Source organism: Capsicum annuum, chromosome 8, assembly GCF_002878395.1.
Source record: "Capsicum annuum cultivar UCD-10X-F1 chromosome 8, UCD10Xv1.1, whole genome shotgun sequence".
Lineage (NCBI taxonomy): Eukaryota > Viridiplantae > Streptophyta > Magnoliopsida > Solanales > Solanaceae > Capsicum > Capsicum annuum.
Window position 1 is genome coordinate 99,643,788 of NC_061118.1, and position 7,344 is coordinate 99,651,131.

At 36.0% G+C, this 7,344-nt stretch overlaps 2 pseudogenes; both read left to right on the forward strand.

Moving 5' to 3' along the window:
- The first annotated feature begins 260 nt into the window (after positions 1 to 260).
- On the forward strand, positions 261 to 1,116 carry LOC124886622 (annotated as a pseudogene).
- Positions 1,117 to 1,145: 29 nt separating this feature from the next.
- LOC107879176 lies at positions 1,146 to 3,775 on the forward strand (annotated as a pseudogene).
- Positions 3,776 to 7,344: the final 3,569 nt, after the last annotated feature.

A 7,344-nucleotide genomic window follows, 5' to 3' on the forward strand; every position in this document is an offset into this window, starting at 1 on the left:
ATTAAACATAAAATATTTTTGGTATTATGATAAAGCATCAATGATATCTAGGTAGCAAAAATATTAAGTGGAAGTCAACAAATACAACCCTGGCATTCTTTTTTTTTTTTGGCAAGTTGTGGAAATATTCGGACCAGGGAAAATGTAATCTTTTATAAATTGGTTCGTTGATGAATTTGAGAAATATACCCCTTAGCAATACTCACTTTAAGAGTTGAAAAGAACGGCCCAGCCAGCATATATTCTAGCTAGCCATATATATGAATATTGCAGTTCCAGTTATACTAGTGTGTTATGCTTCGCCTTTGGCATAGGCATGGAATGGGATGAAGAAACAATGCCTTTATAGTATAAAATATAAGGAAAGTGTGGAGGCTTTTGAGAGTGAGGCTAGAAAATTCCTAAAAGGAGTTCAACATCTTGAAGAGGGCGTCAAAACAAGTGAACGACTCAGCATCAAGGAAGAGCTTCAGAGCTAGCTTGATAAGCCAGAGATATCAAAAATGAGGTGAATCTTCTGACAATGGAAATGGTGAAAGGAATAAGTTGTTTCCTGTCGAACTATAAGGTTAGTAAAAGAATTTCTAAGCTCACAAAAGCTCTGATGCAGCTGTTTCAAGATTCGGAAATTAATTTGGCAGTATCTCTGACTCTGCAATGCCAAGCAATTAGGCAACACTCTCGTATTAAATGGCCAGATGGTTTTCTTTATTTCAGCTCAAGAAAGATATCCATGGGCTCGATCATTAACGCCCTGAAAGAGTTTTTGTATTATTTCAATTCCTCAAACTCACTCAACAGCTTAATGATCACATAGAGTTTTTGTATAGAAGTAGAGTGTTTTTGCTGTCAAAAATCCTATCAATACCTGAGGAATATATCAGGTATTTATAGCCTTTAATGTGTCCTTTCAGAGAGGATGCATTTATTCAGCAGAAAGGCACCTATTCAGTACAGTCACGTCACCTGCACTCAGTCTGTACTAGAACTGTGCCCAAACTACAGCTGCAGGTGACACTGTCCGAATTCCAGTGAGCATCTGCACTGCACCTGCAGGTCATCGAAGTGCGTGCACAGATCGCACTACAGCATGAAATAGTGTGCCTTTTCCCTTGAAGGGTCACACCCTTCGAGATGCGTTGTGTATGCATTTGCATGGCATCCGTAATGTTCCTGCACTTGCAGACAAATAATTCTATTATATTTTTGGATTAAAATTTCACTTGTAAAATAAGTTTCAAATAAAATTCATCTAAAAAGACAGATCTCATCGTTCGATCATTTGACAAAACCAAATCCATATCCAAAGCCAAAGACGAAGCCAAGTTAAGCGAGTGACGATGATGACAACATGAGGCACCACCTTGTTTTTGCTTCACTATCCATGTGGAGTTAGTGTTCCTCATTATAAACACTTACAAGTTCCCTTCTCCCAGCAATGTTGGAGAATTAGTGAACTTTTTAATATAAGAGTACACTTTCCATTTAGGTTACTCTATTTCCCTCCACTATTTTTTCCCTCCATTTCCATTCACACACACACATTGAACCCAACACTAACCCCCAGTAAATTGCAAGATCGTGCAGATGACCTTCGAAATATTTTAAGGTACCATGGTAACATCCTTTTAATCTTGGATGACTTGTGGAATAACATAGACAACCTATCAGACATTGGGATACCACAATATTCCTAGAGCTGCAAATGCAAGATCTTAATCACTAAAGGCAGAAGTATGTGTGTGAAAATCTGGATAGTTGCTCCGCCATCCCAATCAATGTCCTCTCAGGCGATGATTATCCTTGCATTTTGTTCAGATAGAAAGCTGGAGATATTCTGAAGCAGCAGCCTAATTTAATTAAGATAGAAAAAGGGATTGTTAGGGGATACGACGGATTGCCAATAGAAATTTCAATGCTAGGAGGTGCACCGCGCAACAAAGACTTGCCCTTTTGAGTAAGTCCTGCTAGACGTCTCGAGAGATCCGAAAATGCCTTGATTCAAGCTGATGATCATGGCTCTATTGTTTCCAAGTGTATGGAACTGAGCTACAGTTTCTTTCCAAATGATTTGTGCAAGCATTTTTTTTCATGATGCGCTCCTTCTTTCCAAAAGATTAGAATATTCCCAAGGAAACGTTGACCAGATATGGGATGGCATTGGCCTTAATCCCAAATATTGATAGCATTAAGGAAGAAAGAGATGATGTGCATCTCACGTTGGAAGAACTCAAAGCTTCTCATTGCTCTTAGATGGGATAAAGAGGAGACTTTCAAAATGCACGATGTTGTACATGTTTTTTCTATACAAGTAGGAATCAACGAGCAGCCCAAAAGTGTGGTTGGAACAGGCAAAGAATTGAAGAAGTGGCCAAATGACACCTTAAACAGCTCATGTGGAACAATCTCACTCAGGTCAAACCATATTAATTAGCTACCTAATGGAGTAGACTGTCCTGATACAGAGAATCTATTATTGTAGGATAGCAAATATCTAAAGGAAGTTCCAGTTGAAGTTTACAAACATATGAAAGCTCTCAAAGTCTTGGATATTATTGGTGAAAGATTAAAGTCTTTACCCTCCTTAACTCAGCAGTTGACACTTCTTCGCGTACTCTTTTTAGACTATTGCAAATTAATAGAAGAAGTATTGATGATTGGAGCACTTAATAAACTTGAAATTCTAACTCTAAAAGAGTTGGGGTTCACATCACTGCCTGAAAGCTTTAAAAACTTGAAAGAGCTAAGGATTTTAGATATTACATTGCCTTCTTGTAAAATATCCCAACATGAGTATATCAAGCATGAGTAATTTAGAAGAGTGATACATGCAAGGCTGCTGTGCAAATTGGGAAATAAAAAATGGAAAAAAAAAGCCAGCTTCCAAGAGCTACTGACCCTGAGTTGCTTGACAATCTTGAAAGTAGATATGGATTATGTTCAATTCCTACCTCCTAATAATATATAACCTGGTCCTAATTGTGAAAATTTTGATATATGTGTGAGTGATTCAGAGCAACACAGGTCTGCAAATGCAACACCGGACCTCATCTTTTAAAGGGTTGGCCACTGGCGTGAAGTTAGATGTATTTCCAAATTAGTTTAGGTAAGCAGTAGCTCATAGAGCAGCAGAGCTGAGCTACCAATTATGTAGGAATTTGAGCAATATTCTAGAAAAATACCACCACAGAAATTTTGATGGCATGAAATCTTTCTATGTAGACCAGTATGCTGACATATCCTAGTTGATAAAGTTGGGAAATAGATTTCCAAATCAACCTGTGTTCCATCAACTGGAGATGCTGAATATTCACCACATGCAAACATAGAAGGTATCTGTGTTGAGGACTTACCATCTGGATCTTTATAAGATTGGAGGTCGAAAAGTGTCCTGATTTGAAACATCCACTGCTTTCGCCTAATTTAATTCAAAGAATGCCAAATCTTGAAAAGTTCACACAAAAGAGACCTCAATTAAAGATGTTTTTGGATTTCGAGGCATCATAGTCCAAGGTGGACAATTAAGGAAACTAAAGAGATTGTTCTGGAAAATCTCTCCCAACTCACTAACCTATGGAAGGGTCCCAGTGAAATAGTTATGTTCCAGAGGCTTGAAGTTGTAAAAGCATCACAATGTGAGGAGCTTGAGTATATCTTTCTGTATAGCATTTATTATTCTCTGCGCGATCTATAAGTATTATGGTTGGAATATCGCAGTATTTTTGAGCAAGTTATTGGTGATCTCACAGAATTAGAGTTCCTGAAGCACTGGTAGACATGATTCTCCAAGACTAAGGGTAGTTTGGTAGAGTGTATAAGAATAATGCAAAATATGGTGTATTAGTAATACTTATATTCGTAATGCTTGTGTTAGTTATGCTTGTATTTTTCTTATGCAGTGTTTGGTTTGATGTATTAAACAAAAAACATGAATTACATAATTTCTTAAAAAAAATTTTTTTTTTTTTTACATAATACCCTCAATAGATATGTTGGAAAGGATGTGGAAAATTTTTTGAAGGGTAAAAGGGTCTTTAAGCATGTTAATGCATGCATTAGATCCATTGCATTATTAATGCCATGGATTTTGAGGTATTAGTAATACACACCTTATTACATAATAGAGTGTATAACTAATGTTTGCATTAGTTATACATAGGGTAAAAAGGTATACCAAACAAGGTACTACTAATACATATTAAATTAATGCATGCATTAACATTTCAATACACTCTACCAAACGACCCCTAAGTGATTTGGTGCTTGTAAATCTCCATGTCTCATTGATTTCTACACTCAAGAAGCATTTTTCCATTTCCCTGAATTGAAAAGGTTGTACATTAAAGATTGCATGACTAGGAAACTTTCAGGGATCAGGTCCGTTGTTTGCTTTGTTTAAGGACGGTTGTACACTATCGCACTCTGCACAGTTTTGTCCTATAGCATTATTATTGTGCAGGTGCACAGTTTATAGCAATGGACATATGGTCTAATTAAATTCCACTCAAGATTCTCACACTCATATATAATCAACCTTGAAAGAGAGTTTTTGCAATCTAATATTTCTCGTGGAGGTAGCAAAAACCCTTTGGGCTCAAGATCTAGAATTTTCATTGCTTTTAATTTTATTTTTCTTGAGTCATATCCTACAAACTGATTTAATCCAGTGTTGTGAGTAAAGTTTTCACTTTGTCTTTGTTGATTTTACTTAAATAGAGTTATCTAACGTGTGTTGGCTAGAGTTGATTGACTGGGAGAGAGTTTTGATCAAGTTGTCTGGTGTAGGTTTGTAATAGAGCTATTGCAATACTTAGGACTTAAGAGTTAAGTCCATTTTGAGTATGTAATCAGAGATTGATTTGATTAAAATGGAGCTTGAGAAAGACTGTGAGGACAAGTCTTTGGTTTTCCTTCCTTAAGTAAAGAGGTTTTCATGTAAAAATCATTTTGTGTTGATTTACTTTTAGCATTTACTTTGCATTCCTATTTTACTGTTAATTATTTCTTCTTAAGGACCTGATCCCTTAGTGGTGGTGAATCCTTATAATTCAATAATTGGTATTAGAGCACTACATTCTAACGGTTAACACCTAGTGTGGATTCTTGATTATGGATGCACCACCAAATTCAGAGGAAGGACAATCAACCACCATACCACCTCAATTCAATGGTCAATACTATGATAGGTGAAAGACTAGAATGCACAATTTTATCATGGTTGAAGATAGTGAGTTATGGGATGTAATCATTGACGGGCCTCATGTTCCTATCAAAAGAAGTTAAGGAAGGAGAAATCACCAGGTTGGTTGCTAAAACTCGAAGGAAATATAAAGAGTAGGATCGCAAAAAGATTGAAAAGAATTTCAAGGCCAAAAAAATCTTAGTCTGTGGGATTGGACCTGATCAGTACAATCGTATTTCTGCTTGTGAAAGTGAAAAAGAGATGAAACTGTCTGTAGACTGATCATGAGGGAACTAGTCAGGTCAAAGAATCCAAGGTTGATATGTTGACCAAACAGTATTAAGCCTTCTCTATGAAGGAAAGTGAAACTATTCAAGAAATGAACACTAGATTTACCTCTATCACCAATGAATTGCATTGTCTTGGTGAGGTGATTCCACCTAGAAAACAGGTGAAAAAGATGAATTGAACTATCTTGGTGAGGCGATTCTACCTATAAAATAGATGAAAAAGATATTATGAGTGTTGCCTAAGTTATGGGAGAGCAAGGTTAATGCCATTTCTGAAGCTAAAGATCTAAAACTCTTACTATGGATAAGTTAATTAAATATTTAAAGACCTATGAGTTAAAAAAAGCTGCAGGATCAAGAGAATAAGGAGCCTAAAAAGGATAAATCCTTGGACTTAAAAGCTTTAAAATCTGAGTCTAGAGAGGAAGATGAAGATGTTCCCCCATTAAGCTAGTAAGCTCATCAGGGCTATGAAGAGTGGAAATTTTCAAAAAAGAAAAGCAGCAGTAGGCCATTAGGTGCAATTGAGATATGTCACAAATATGGAAAAACAGGACACTTCCTTAAGGATTGTCCCTTGCACAAAATGGACTATCAAGAATATCTGAAGGAAGGAGAAGACAAAACAAAGAGAAGGATCAGGTCCTTGAAAAATCTAGAAAGAAAGTTGCAGTTGACTATATGGTGAAGCAAGCCTTAGCTGTCTAGGGATACACATCAAGTGAATCAAATGAATTAGAAAAACCTGAAGATGCCTCTATGTTGGTTGTGGAAGATGGTGAAACTATCTATGATTCTCTCTTTTCTCTCATGGATAGATCAGATAATTAAGAAGACGATAAGTTAACTCCCTTTAACATTAAGCACAATTTGAATGACTATACTCCTATGAAGTTAAAAAAATTGCAAAGTCTTGATTGACTCAATATGTGACCTTACTACTGAGAAGGGTCTATTTGAAGATAAAGTAGAAAATTTAGAAAATGAAAAATTAACCCTACCTATTCAATTGTCTAAGCTAGGAGAACACTATAACTTAGATTCTGAAAACAAAGAGATGTTGGAAAAACTAAGAAAGTTAGTTAAATCTGATGGTAAAGGAAAAAGAAAGGCTCGCAGTCTGAACTTGTGAAGTTCAATAATTCTCAAAAGCTTCATATATATGCTCTTGAAAAGAATGATAAGTTAAAAGGGGATCTGGTGTGCATAAGAGATCTTGACAAAATTATAAAATGAACTACCTTCTCACAAATCCTTGATAATCTGACTAGTCAAGGAGTGAATAATGGTAGAGGTCTTGGCAATAAACACAGTAATCCTTTTCCCAAGTCAAAAAGAAAGTATATTCATGAGACTAATAATCTTTTATGTACCTATTGTAGAAGAGATAGTCATAAAAAGGATGAGTCTCAAGCAAGGCTTAGAGCTTAGATGAAATCTGATAAGTATGCTCACTAGATGCAGTCACTTAGATGGGGACATGGTCCCTTGACAAAATTCGGGAAGGATAGACTACCTAACTGGACCAAGAAAGTTGTGATTAATCTTTTATCTTCTTTTTGGGAACTCAAATGGATTCTCAAATATAATAAATGATATATAAATATAGGTGGGAGTAAGGAAAAATAGTCAAAATTAGTTCATGGATAGTGGATGCTTTAAGCACATGACTGGAAGAACTAACTATTTTCTCTCACTCAAAGCACTTCAAAGAAGAGGTGACTCTTTTGGCAACAGAAAGAAAAGTTGTATTCTTGGTGTTGGAAAGATTAGGAAATCTTTAAATCATGCTATTGAAGATGTGTACTATGTGAGTGGTTTGAAGTACAGTCTACTAAGTGTGTCCCGAATTTGCTATAAAGGAAATAAAGT